The following is a 13,094-nucleotide window of genomic DNA, read 5'->3' as shown; positions in this document are numbered from 1 at the left end:
CCACCAAGGCTTGAATCTAAGATGTCAAGGAAGTGTTCTTCCCTGTGAGGTTCACTGGGTCATAAGATTATGAAGGTTTTCTACTCAAAGGCATTTGCCCTCTCATAGGTCTTCCAGACTAAAGATAGCTCCATCCCCCATTTCTCTATTTTAATGCTTTTTTACTGTGGAGCCATTTCTTCTACTTGCATTTTAGTTCCTGATACTCTACCTGCAACTTATGCAATGCCACTTTAAAAGCATATGCGTGTACCTTTTTTCTAAAAAATTTGTTTTAATGTTTTTATTTATTTTTGAGAGACAGAAGTGGGGAAGGGGCAGAGACAGAGGGAGACACAGAATCCCAAGCAGGCTCCAGGCTCTGAGCTGTCAGCCCAGAGCGCGACAAGGGGCTTGAACTCAGGAACCGTGAGATCATGACCTGAGCTGAAGTCAGACACTTAACCAACTGAGTCACCCAGGCACGCCTGGATATACCTTTTTATATACACAACAAGAACATCCTCACAGGGATGATAGGAGGTAGGAAGTCACAGTTGCAAAAGAAAGTTCTGGGTATATTTTAGTGATGCGTATTTCTTATTTTTAATAATTTTATTTTCACTGGGGCACCTGGGTGGCTCAGTTGGTTAAGTATCTGACTTCGGCTCAGGTCATGATCTCACAGTACGTGGGCTCCAGCCCCACATCGGGCTCTATGCTGACAGCTCAAAGCCTGGAGTCTGCTTCAGACTCTATGTCTCCCTCTCACTGCCGCTTCCCCACCTGTGAGTGCACTCGCTGTCTTTCTCTCTCCCCCAAAAATAAACATTCAAATTGAGTACTTATAAAAATATTTTTACTGAAAAATGATACAAATGGTATATATTTATATATAAATATTATATATGATATAAAAATTATATATGACATATATATTATATATGATATAAATATATATAATATAAATACTATATATGATGTAAATATTATATATATTTATATATTATATATTATATATTTATATATATTTATAAATATTTATAAATATATATATAATATAAATATATATGATATAAATGTTATATATGATATAGATATTATATATGAAATGTAAATATTGTATGATATAAATATTATATATAACTATATATGATATACATATTATACACTTACATATAATACAAATATTATATACTTATATATAAATATTATATATAATATATAAATATGTATTTATACTATATCTATTATATATATTATATATTACATTTATATTATATATTATGTGCTTATATAAATATTAAATATAAATAAACCTTAATATTTTAAGAGTGGTTTAAAGCATGTTGGTTTAATCAATTACCACAGCGTCTATGTATCATATATAAAATTTAAAGGCATTACTCAGAACATCTAAACCCAGATTCATCTGAAGAAGTGACATTTAAAGATTTATTAAGTTAAATTTTTAAAAATATAAAAATTGAAATTACAAGTTGAACAAGATATTTTCTTAGGGAGAAAGGTCTGTCTCATATACCCTGGTCCCAACATCCTGTATAGGCACTGGAAATAAGCCTCTGCAACTTGAAGTCTTTTCTAAAATTTAATACATAAGAAACTTAATTAAAAAAAAAAACGGTTTAGGGGAGCTTGGATGGCTCAGTTGGTTAAGCGTCTGAATCTTGATTTCGGCTCAGGTCATGATCTCAGGGTCATGAGCTTGAGCCCTGCATCAGGCTCAGAGCTGAATGTGGAGCCTACTTAAGATTCTTTCTCCCTCTCTCTCTGTCCCGTGTGCATGTTCTCTCTTGCTCTCAAAAACAAAAAAACAAAAAACAAAAAACAAAAACAAAAAAACAAAATAGATTACTGATCCTTTTTCTATTTCAACATGCGTACTTTTTGAATTTTTAAAAATATGTTAATTAAAGCATAGTTGGCATATAATTTTACATTAGTTTCAGGTATACGACATAGTAATGTGATGTATATACATCATGAAACGCTCACCAGGACAACTGTAGTTACTGTACTTACAAGTTCTTATTCACTACATTCCCTATGCTGTACTTTTCATCTCCATGACTTTATTTTGTAACTGGAGGTTCGGGCCTCTTAATCCTCTTAACCTATCTCACCCAACCCCTGCGTAAGTACTTTGTTTGAAGAAACCCAAACTATGTACTTCTCATGAAAGCCTTATGGAAGGCTAGTTGTATATGCTTCCTAGATTTTCCTTTGTAGAGAAACAGTTAATGAAGTGATAGTGATTTGTTTCAAGTCAAAATAAGTCTGGGAAGTCCATTGTCATGGAACACGTCCATCTTTATGATTTAAAGGGCAATAATTCTGTGGCAAGTATTTTAGGAAAGAACTTGAAATTTAGAACTATGATGCAGTAATAAGAAACACTTTTGAATACCACAGAAATGAAAAAAAGTCAAGAGAGGCTGGCATGGGTTTTAACTCAATCACAACTTAATCTTAGCAAGTCACAGGGTTATGTGAGGCGACCTTCTACTGCAACATTTTTTGTGCAACACTTTGACAGGTGAAAAGCACCATCCAATGTGCCTGGATGATGCTTACTATATCTGGTGGCAACGTGATCACACGGCTGCAATTAGGTATGAATCAGCATTACATTCGGATTCTCTCATTGAGACTTTATAATTGTAAGCAAAAATTTGCTTAAGGGAAAAATTTAGCAAGCCAGGGTAATTCCATATTTTCCCGGTGATGCAATACCAATCCCTAACAACCGTGACCACAATAATTACAACAACACTTCATGCTGTGTCAGGCACTGTTATAAGTACTTTACATGTACCAACTCATTTAATCCTTGTCATAGCCCTATGAAGGCATTACCAGTATCCCGGTTTTAAAAAAGAAGAATTCGAGGAAGAGCATGGCCAAGTGACTTGCTCTAAATCCCTCAAGTAGCCACAGAGCTGAGAATGGAACTCAGACAGCAGGCCTGAGTCCTAGCACAAAGTCATAGTTTAACATTATCACTACACTAGGTAGTCAGCTTTGGGCGCAAGATCAAATGACTTCACACACGCTTAGCTTCAGTATAATCTTGAAGGGGCAAAGGGGAAATCAAAGACACTCTTTTCCTTAGAGATCAGTCTTACTCAGTATCCCCCACTGCCCTTTTCATTGTGGCCCCGGTTTTTATAGCTATGCAGACACCAGTTGCAAGGGGGAGGGGAAAAAAAAGGAAAGAAAGAAAATCAGTTCTGTCAAAGGTAAGCCCTCACTGAAAAAGCTTTAAATCACAACTGATGGCACCATAAAACCTGAAACACACACGTAAATCGTGCTCAGACGTGCCTCTGGAGGTTCTGACAAGTAGAACCAGAGATCATAATTTGATGTGATGTTTGAAACCGTAAGTGTGGGGGTGCCTGGGTGGCTCAGTCGGAAAAGGGTTGAACTTCAGCTCAGATCATGATCTCGCGGTTCGTGAGTTCAAGCCCCGCATCGGGCTCTGTGCTGACATCTCAGAGCCTGAAGCCTGCTTCTGATTCTGTGCCTCCCTCTCTGTCCTTCCCCTGCTCATACTCTCTCTCTCAAAAATAAAATAAAAACATTAAAAAAAAAAAAGTAAGTATGGGTAACATTGTCAAGAAAAAGTACAACGTGAAAAGAGCAGAGGTTACCAGACCCAGCCTTATGTCAAGTAACAACTGATGAGGAGAATGAAGAGAGGTGAAGTAAAGAAAGATTAACCCAAAAGGTATTAGCATAGGTTGTGCCGTGGGATGGAAGGCAAGAACATCAAGGAGAAGGACATTCTTGTGTTAAGTATTTACAGGCAGACAGAAGAAACGAGTGGTTTCCAGAGCCAAGGAGATGATGATCAGATTTTCACTAAGAAAATCTCTGGGAAAAGTATGTAATTTGCTACAAAAAACTTTATCTACCTGAAGTTGACCTTCTTGTTTTGAGGGAAAGGAGGAAGAAGGTGGCAGAAGTGGGGGGGGGGGAGGGAAAGAAAGAAGTTCATTACCTAACTTTCCATCTAACTGAACACATTCATACATAAAAGTGCATCAATACATACATGAGTGTGCACATTATTTTACTATTCAAGCATACTCCTACTCATATTCACATCTACATTTCCTTCACAAAATTCCTGGAGCAAAATAAGAGATAAAATAAATTCACTGGCTTGAGGGTAACAGCTGTTATGATTTCCAGGTGGTTTCCATAAGCAAGGTACACTTGACACTTCCAAATGAAATCTACTATCGTCAAATCTAAGAGCTTTAAGTAGGAAATAGATCGAAAGTAGTCCTCAGCCTTGAATGCACATTGGAATCACTGGGGGAGTTTTAGAAGGTACTGCCACCTGGCTCCCACCCCTAGAGGTTCTAGGATAATTGTCTAAGGTGTAGCAGGGGCAGAGTGAGATTTAAGAGGTCCCTGGGTGATTTTAACTCACTGTCAAGATTGAGAACCAATGATGCTGCAGCACAGGAGCTCAATCTTTCAGTAATATGATCTTAGGCCCCAAGAATGGCCTATACTTAAATGAACTGACCAGCACTGCGGATAAGGGGGCCATCATACTAATTTAGAGCATCAACCCTGAATAGGAAAACAATCCAGCTGGAATGCAGGAGGCACACCTGTTTGGTGTGTTAGGTCAGGGCTTCTGAGAACCAAAAGCCTGGATTAAAACCTTGACAGGCTGCCACGCGTTTTTGTTACAGCCTGTTATTATGCAAGTTACTGCCACCCAAGCAGGCCTTGTGTTGGAAAGTGGGGACACTGAAAGAAGAGGGTCTTTTCTGGAGTTTCACCTTGGAATTTAAACCTATTCTAGAATATAGCTATTTCCTACTGTCACCATAGTATCAGGGATACAAGGTTTATATGTGGAAGGTTATCCCATAGTAAAGGATGGGTCCTTTTACCAGAAAGCCAACTCCAAAAAAGCTTACGTAGCATTAAGAAAAAAAAAAAAGTCACAGAAGAAATTTTCAGATACCAAATCTCAATACTCTACAATTTAAATATACCTAATTTTACTAACAATGCATGCAAAGTCCAGCTCAGATATACCAAATACATCTCTCAGCTTCCTTTCCGCTCAGTTTTGCATTCCTACGTCCATCTGCGATGTTTGGTCTGGTGTGTCAGTTCTCCTTGGCATTCCCCACAATTCTTTCACAACTATTTCTGTAGGAGATTCAAGGACAAGGAACTGCCAGATGCAGTGAGTTCTTGCCGTCAAAAATATATTCGTCTTCAAATCAAAATTGAAAGTCGCACCCAAGAAAATCTTACAGATTCTTTCTTAACTGGCTATTTCTCCAAGATACTAGGAAGACCAGTATTTAATGAACAGAGAAAAACCACCTGACGCCATTTAAATTTGTAAACTATAATTCAGAGCACTGCGAAAACAGATATTAAAGAGGCAAAAGGCCAATAAGCAGGGATGGATCTCGAGAGTATTATAAGCAAGCTAAGCAAAATAAGTCAGAGAAAGACAAAGGTCATAGCATCTCACTCATATGCGGAATTTAAGGAACAAACGAACAAAGAAAAACAAGAAAAGACAAGCCAAAAAACAGACTTAACTATAGACAACTGGTAGTTGGGGGGGGAGGGGTGATGGGAGTGGGGAGATGGGTGAAATAGGTGATGGGGATTAAAAAAGTACACTTATCCTGGGGCGCCTGGGTGGCGCAGTCGGTTAAGCGTCCGACTTCAGCCAGGTCACGATCTCGCGGTCCGTGAGTTCGAGCCCCGTGTCAGGCTCTGGGCTGATGGCTTGGAGCCTGGAGCCTGTTTCCGATTCTGTGTCTCCCTCTCTCTCTGCCCCTCCCCCGTTCATGCTCTGTCTCTCTCTGTCCCAAAATAAATAAACGTTGAAAAAAAAAATTTTTTTTTAAAAAGTATACTTATCTTGATGAGCACTGAGTAATGGACAGAACTACAGAATACTGTACACCCGAAACTAACATAACTGGATACTAATCCAGTATCTTAACTATACTGGATTAAAAAAAAAAAAAAAAAAGGCAAAAGACACTGAGCTGCTAAACAGCTAGACAAACTCTAGAGCTGGATTTTCTATAAAGAGTAAGCATAATAGCATACGTGTTTAGCATATAGAACCTCAGATCATGCTCAGTGATTAACTGTCCAATGACAGAGGGGCGCCTGGGTGGTTCAGTTGGTCGGGCGTCCGACTTCAGCTCAGGTCATGATCTCACAGCTCATGAGTTCAAGCCTCGCATCAGGCTCTATGCTGATAGCTCAGAGCCTGGAGCCTGCTTCGGATTCTGTGTCTCTCTCCCTCCCTCTGCTCCTCCCCTATTCATGCTCTGTCTTTCTCTGTCTCTCAAAAATGAATAAACGTTAAAAAAAAAAAAAATAAAAAAAAAACATCCAATGACAGATTATCAAGATCTTTACAAAACACTGTAAGTACGTTTCGGTAACTGAGAGCTGATGTGTAAGTAGTCAATTTGACAATATAAATTCTGCCAACAAGGAATAACCAAGACCATAAAATGAGATATAAGACCAATATTCCCAGCTTTGTAACTGAAACAGCATTCCTTCCAAATTTCGGAAAGCCATTTCTCAAAGGACTGGAAGAGGGACACGAAGGGGGACAGAGAACTTGGACTGGCATGGGACCTGATGTGTAATGGCACCGCTGTTGATAATCAACTCCAGAATGCAGACTCCACAGAAAATCGTTACCATGGAAGAATAAAGAAGACAGTAATATTAAAGCCAAATAAAAACTCCGCATTACACGTGGGCTCTGGGAGCAACACTATCTCCACAGAGGTTCTAATTCCAGCGAGCATCATTTAGCATCCAGAAGGGCACTATTTCACTTTAAGGCAATTATACTGCTTTACTCAAAGAACTTGGTGCAAAGGCTGAAAATTAAAAACAAAACTTAATATCAAGTGCCGGTAAGAATGCTGAGCAGTTCCAACTGAGACATTGCCTGTAGGAAGGCAAAACCACAGGGCCACTCTGGAAAACGGTTTGGCAGGTTCTTATAAACATATACTCTCATATGGGCTGACAAACCCACTCTGAGGTCTCTCCCTCAAATAAGTCAGAAAAGCCTGGGTGTAAACATTTACAGCGGCATAATTTATAATCGCCCAAACTGGGAAATAATCTCAGTACTCCTCAATGGGTGGGTAGATTAACAACCCATGGTACTTCCTTACAACAGCAAGCTACTCATCAATAACAAACTATTGATACATACAACAATCTCAAATGCATTATGCTTAGTGAAAAAATTCAGACTCAAAAGTTTACATGGTGTATGATTCCACTCTTATGACACTCTGGAAAAGGCAAAACTAGACACGTGGTGAACAGATCAGCGGCTGCCAGGGGTTGAGGGTAGGAGGAGAGCCTGACTTGAATGGGCAACATGAGGGAATTCTCTGGGATGAGAGAACTCTTCTAGACCAGGATTACAATGGTGGTTACATGTGTATATATTTGGCAAAACTCAATGAATTGTACACCTGAAATATCAGTAAATTTTCTGTATGCAAAAGTAATTTTTAAGAAGAGAGAAAAAGCCCTCTGCCTTTTCAAGGATTTGTCATTTTTTTCCTTTCACCATCAAATTTGATGGCGAGTCTCCAAAATCAGTTCCATCTGGCCATCTATTAATCACTTAGAATCTGGTTCATCCCCCACTCTTGCACCAACAAGTGAAATTCCTCTCCTAGCGGGTCAGTGACTACCCGGTAACCACAGTGATGGCTTTTCTTTCATTCTTTGACTCCCTGACCTCTTGTCCTTCGCCCTTGGCAGGTGTGCTTTGCTCATTTAAAAAAAATTATGTTTATTTTTGAGAGAGAGCATGAGCAGGGGAGGGGCAGAGAGAGAGGGAGACAGAATCTGAACCAGGCTCCGAGCTATCAGCAGACAGCCCGATGTGGGGCTTGAACTCATGAACTATGAGATCATGACCCAAGCTGAAGTTGGATGCTCAACCGACTGAGCCACCCAGGCGCCCCTGCTTTGCTCATTTATGCCCTTCCTATCTTTTTAGCTTCTCTGCCCATGTTCTTTATTGGCTCTTTCCCCTGCTACACTTTGAATGTCCTCCCACCCCTTTCCAGTTTCTCTTTCCAGGCTCTCCTTATTCTCCCGGCTTCAGTCATTATCCCCTTATGGAATGAATCCCAGAGTTCTGGCCTCTATTTTTGTCCCTCATCTCCATACTGCCTGTGCCCATTAGACATTTCTACCTACATGTCTCTGTGTCTCTTACATGTCTTACAGAAATTGTTCTGTTTCTCCCACCCAAACCAGGTCCTCCTCATGGATACTTTCATGCCACCCTTAAGCCAATGGGCCACACTCAAACCTGGAGTATAATCTTAAATGCCACCTTTTACCTGCATCCTTACACACATGCCTCAGAATCTTGAATTAATTGTTCCCTTCCCATTTCCAACAGCTTGCCTCCATTTCTGTAGGAACCTCTGAGTTGGTCTGTATGTCGCTGAACTCTTTCTTATTAAATTCATCCTCTAGTCTACATGCCTACTTCGAGATGGGAAACAGCTGGGTAGACATCCAGATTTCGCTGATCTTCAAAGGTCTGGCTGATCTGTCTGGCTCCATGGACGTTCCCCATATGCTCTCACCACCCCGTGTTACCATTCTCAAGGCACAGAAAGTCAACTGAAGAGAATGACTTTCAACGATGGACGGACTCTGCATTCGTTAAAGGCACATCTGAGCTCTTCTGTTGGACCCTGCAATCAAGCTTGCAAATTCATGAGTACAGAATTACTAATTAAGCATGTTTTAATCAAAATCTGTTATTCTCAAGAATCATCAACGGTTCACCACTGTCCACAGAATAACATACCAGCCTCTTAGCTTGACCTTTAACCACTCCACAATCCGGCCTCCATGGATCATCATTCCTAACTGATCTAGGATTCTTTCATCTTGAGGCTCACACGAGTCAGTATGACCAAAATTTTGCTTCCATATTTGTAGCTTTTCCTCTCTTCCTTCCCATCCAACTTTATGTATCATTTACCCATTTTTTTCAGTGCTTATGTCCTCCCTAATGACCACAGCCAGAAGCAGTTCTTCCTTCACTGAAGTCCTCATGACCTGCAATTATTTATGAGTTGTTTCCCTTGCTAAGAAGGAGCGTGTCTTTGTCAACCTTCTAGCCACCATAATGCTTAATATATGCAAGGTACATATTTCTTGGTCAATTTATTCTAAGCCTCAATATCTTCAATTTTTAAATCAATATGAGACTTGAATTTGAAAAAATTTTCCCTTTCAAATGATTATTTTTTGTGCACCAGAAAGCAAAGGTGTTAGAAAAAAAATTTTTTTAGAGAACATACCAATGTATATAAGTATTTCACACTCATGCCTAAATATTGATATAAAAAATCCATGTTGCTGAGCACAGCTGCTTGGTCTAACACTTTCCTCTTTAACAAGATATAAAGTAAGAGCTAGTCACAATACAACGGGGAAAAAAGTTATCTAGCCACTTGAATGAAGCATCATGAACTTTAGGACTTGAATTTCAGACCGTTTTGAAATAAAATACCAAATTGGTAGTCTGAGTCCCTAACTTACAATGCTAATTTGCAGATATTTGTAGACCCTTTGAGCCAAGTGAAACCATAAAGATCACTTTAATGCAGTGAAGGTGGTGACCAAGATCACAAATAAAGCCCGTATTCTCTCACCAGATAGCCTGCTGAGGAGAGAAAAGCCCAATTCTAGGTTCTAATTCATTTCCCCCAAAAGAGTATCAACAGAACTTACAGATTACAGGTATTAACTTATTTCCTGTACATGAAAGTGTTTACTCATGAATTAGTCACATGCTGCTTCAAATTAGATCTTAATTCAGTAGGCTTATAAAAAAGAAGCTATCGAGTTGGGAAAGGAGTTGTGCACGCTCACTTTCCACAGCTCTCAAGCATGAGCATAAAAACACTGAACACAGAAAGCTCGGACAGAGGCAGTTTTGTGAGTATCCATCCATCTATGTGACTACTCAAAATAACGGCCTGAAGAAGGACTTGATGTCCTCTAGTGGTGAAATCCAAAACTTGCTTCCAAGTCCATTATTTTTTCATTTCTTGAGAACTGAAAAATATTCAAAATTTTGAATACTGAAAAATATGGTGAAAAAACTGTTCATCCTAAAGAAAAATGAAAACTTTTACCACAAGAAATGTGACTTGACTACTTTTAAGTAGAAGATAAATATATGCTGAGAGAAATATGGTCTTTAAATGTGGGATTACTATAGTACCTTTCAATATCCTTAAATGTTTCATTTTATAGGTGGTACACCACCAATTTTCAACCCATCTTTGACACACACATATATATCTACATACTTATGAATATTACAGGTCTTATTTTTATAGCCACCTGAAACTCTAGTCTAAATTGTCCTAGGACTTAGTGGGTATCATGCTAAGTGAGATGAGTCAGACTGAGGAAGACAAATACCATATAATTTCGCTCATGTGTGGAATCTAAAAAACAAAACACATGCAAAAACAAACAAAAAGTACAATCAGACCTATAAATACAGAGAACTGATTGTTGCCACAGGGGAACGGGGTGTAGGCAAAATGGGTGAAGGGGAATGGGACATATAGGCTTCCTTCCAGTTACGGAATGAATAAATCACAGGAATAAAAGACACAGCATAGGAAATATAAGCAATGATATTGTAATAGTGTTGCACAGTGACAGCAGCTACACCGATGAGTATAACAACATAATGTATAGAGATGTTGAATCACTGTTGTACAACTGAAAGTAATATAACATTGCGTGTCAACCGTACTCAAAAAAAAAAAAAAAAAAACTGTCTTAAAATTACACCAAATTTTTTGCACAGGTCTATAAAAACTAAGACATTTAAGAATGTACTTTACCTCACAATAACCCAATCTCAATGAATGAATATACATAAAATGAATCCCTCAACAATCTTCCCACTTCAAGTAACAATTTTCACCTCTTGATAAGTGATAAAAGACAGAAGTTCCCACCTCCTCCCCAAACACCCACCTCTCTGCAAACCTGTGATTGTTAAAAAAAAAAAAAAATGACTTGCAGCATTTAGATGTGTACGATGTGAAATATGTTCATAAAAATAAAACACTACCTTGGAGTTCTACATGCTGACGTAGGTAACATGTTTTAAATATATGGAAAACTTCTTAAATTGTTAAAATTCAAGCACTCCTTACTTGTTCACTCAAAATATTGCTACCTAGATTAAAAAAAATACGTATTTTCACCTTTCTTCTATCTTTGGCATCTGCTCACATAGACACTTCTGAACACCAAAAGCATTAACTTAGGGCTAGAAAAATAGGAAAAAGATGTGGGCCACAAATAAGTTGTACTTAAATCATAAGTACAATTACTCAAAAGACAATATATAAAATGTGTCCCTCGGAAACTGGCGTTTCTAGGCAAAGGCGTGGAAGAATTTTTTTTCTATGAAGGAGATGGCAGCCAATTAAATTCCCCCTTCGTAAAAGAAAATCTTTCACTGATAGTCACATGAGTTGTATATTAATTGTTAGAAACACGACCAGTTCACTAGTTAACCTGCTCAGGTAATGAAACGCTAGTTTGCAGTTCACTCGTATCCGAAAAAGTTGATCATGTGCAGATTCTAGAAAACGGTTCTTTTGTTTACGTTTGTTTGACTATAAACTGGCTTGCGTGAACTTTCTGGAACATTTTTTTCTTTTTTCAAAAGCAGTTACTTTGTGGGTATTAGGCACCAAACCATTTATACTGTAATGAGAACGCTGCCCTCAGTTGGGGAGGGGCCCAACCCAGAGCATGCAGCCCATCAAGTCTGATAAAACAATTACAAAGACATCTCTTAGCCACCCCTTCCTCGGCCCAAATCAAAATAATGATCGCCCAATCTTTCAAACACATTAAGACAAAATAAACCACCCTACAGGAAGTAGCATGACTTCAAAGTAAACAAGTTCAAGACACCTTGTCAGACTTAACCTCAGGTATTTGGCTGAAAGGATTAAGTCATTAGACTTCAGATGCCCAAACTCCTAGCAGTGCAGACACACTTCCAAAGATTGGTACAGGTTTTCTGGAACTTTCATGTTAAAATAAGCGTATCATGTAAATCAAAAGGTCTTTTCTTTTTTAAAAAAGGTCTTTTTGGAGGGACAGGAGGGTCTCACGTTTAGGGAAACGATCGTTTCCGATTATGTGTGTAAGGAAAACGCATTGCAATTAGGAAGCCTGCAATGTGAATTCTTTTTAAAATAAGAAACTGCCTCATCGCCTCCATCCCAAGTGGAAGGTACTAGAAACGGTTTCCCGACCTAGAAGAGACTAGGGGAGAGGCGAGAATCTGCAGGTCAGTTTCTTAAGAAAAAGCTATTAAGAGTGGAAACGTCGTCTTCATACAAGATGGGGCTGGGGGAAGAAACTTTCGGCTTGTCTTGGAGATGTGAGCACCTGTCCCCCGTCGGGGACGGGGGTCGATGTGACCACCTGAGCTGACGTTCCTTCTACCTTGGGTTGGTGCATGGACCGCATAAAAACACGAACTCTGGGGGCGCTTTCATGTCAACAAAGGTATGAGTCCGACTATCCCGCACACGCAGGCCCCACCTTCCAGCAGCCAGCCCTGGCCCTCCCCACCCCGCGACCTCAGTCTGCCCGGGAGCGGGTCGCAACTGCGGACCCTGGGGCGGGGGCGGCCGCCGCTCGCCGCCGCGGGACCCTCGCGCCGGCGCTCGGCTGCGCCACCGGCGCCTGCGACCCCGACAGCCGGTGCGACCAGGGAAGGCGGGAGGGGTGCCAGAAACGGATAATCCTGTCGGTCGCACCTGGCAGAGGATTTTCCGGCTGGCTGTTTGGTTGGGGAGATACGATTTCCCCATTCAACTGAATGAGAGCCGAGTCGGCAGGTGGGAGGGGAGCGGCCAGCGTTTTCCCAGTTCCTCCTCCCGCCCGCGCTCGCTGGCGAGTTTCCACCTGTTGTGGGAAAGTCGAGGTGGAGCGTGAGAGGGGCGACCGGAACTGGGGCC

The 13,094-nt window shown here is 40.0% G+C and overlaps 1 protein-coding gene across 3 annotated transcripts in view; it reads right to left on the bottom strand.

Annotated features, from left to right (window-relative positions):
* Positions 1-13,094, bottom strand: part of MAP7 (microtubule associated protein 7) — a 178,942-nt gene that overhangs the window by 165,250 nt on the left and 598 nt on the right. The window lies entirely within an intron of this gene.

The sequence above is a fragment of the Herpailurus yagouaroundi genome, unplaced genomic scaffold (assembly GCF_014898765.1).
Source record: "Herpailurus yagouaroundi ecotype Mexico unplaced genomic scaffold, PumYag 198, whole genome shotgun sequence".
NCBI lineage: Eukaryota > Metazoa > Chordata > Mammalia > Carnivora > Felidae > Herpailurus > Herpailurus yagouaroundi.
Note: the sequence above shows the minus strand (reverse complement) of the source record. Positions and strands in the feature narration are given on the sequence as shown.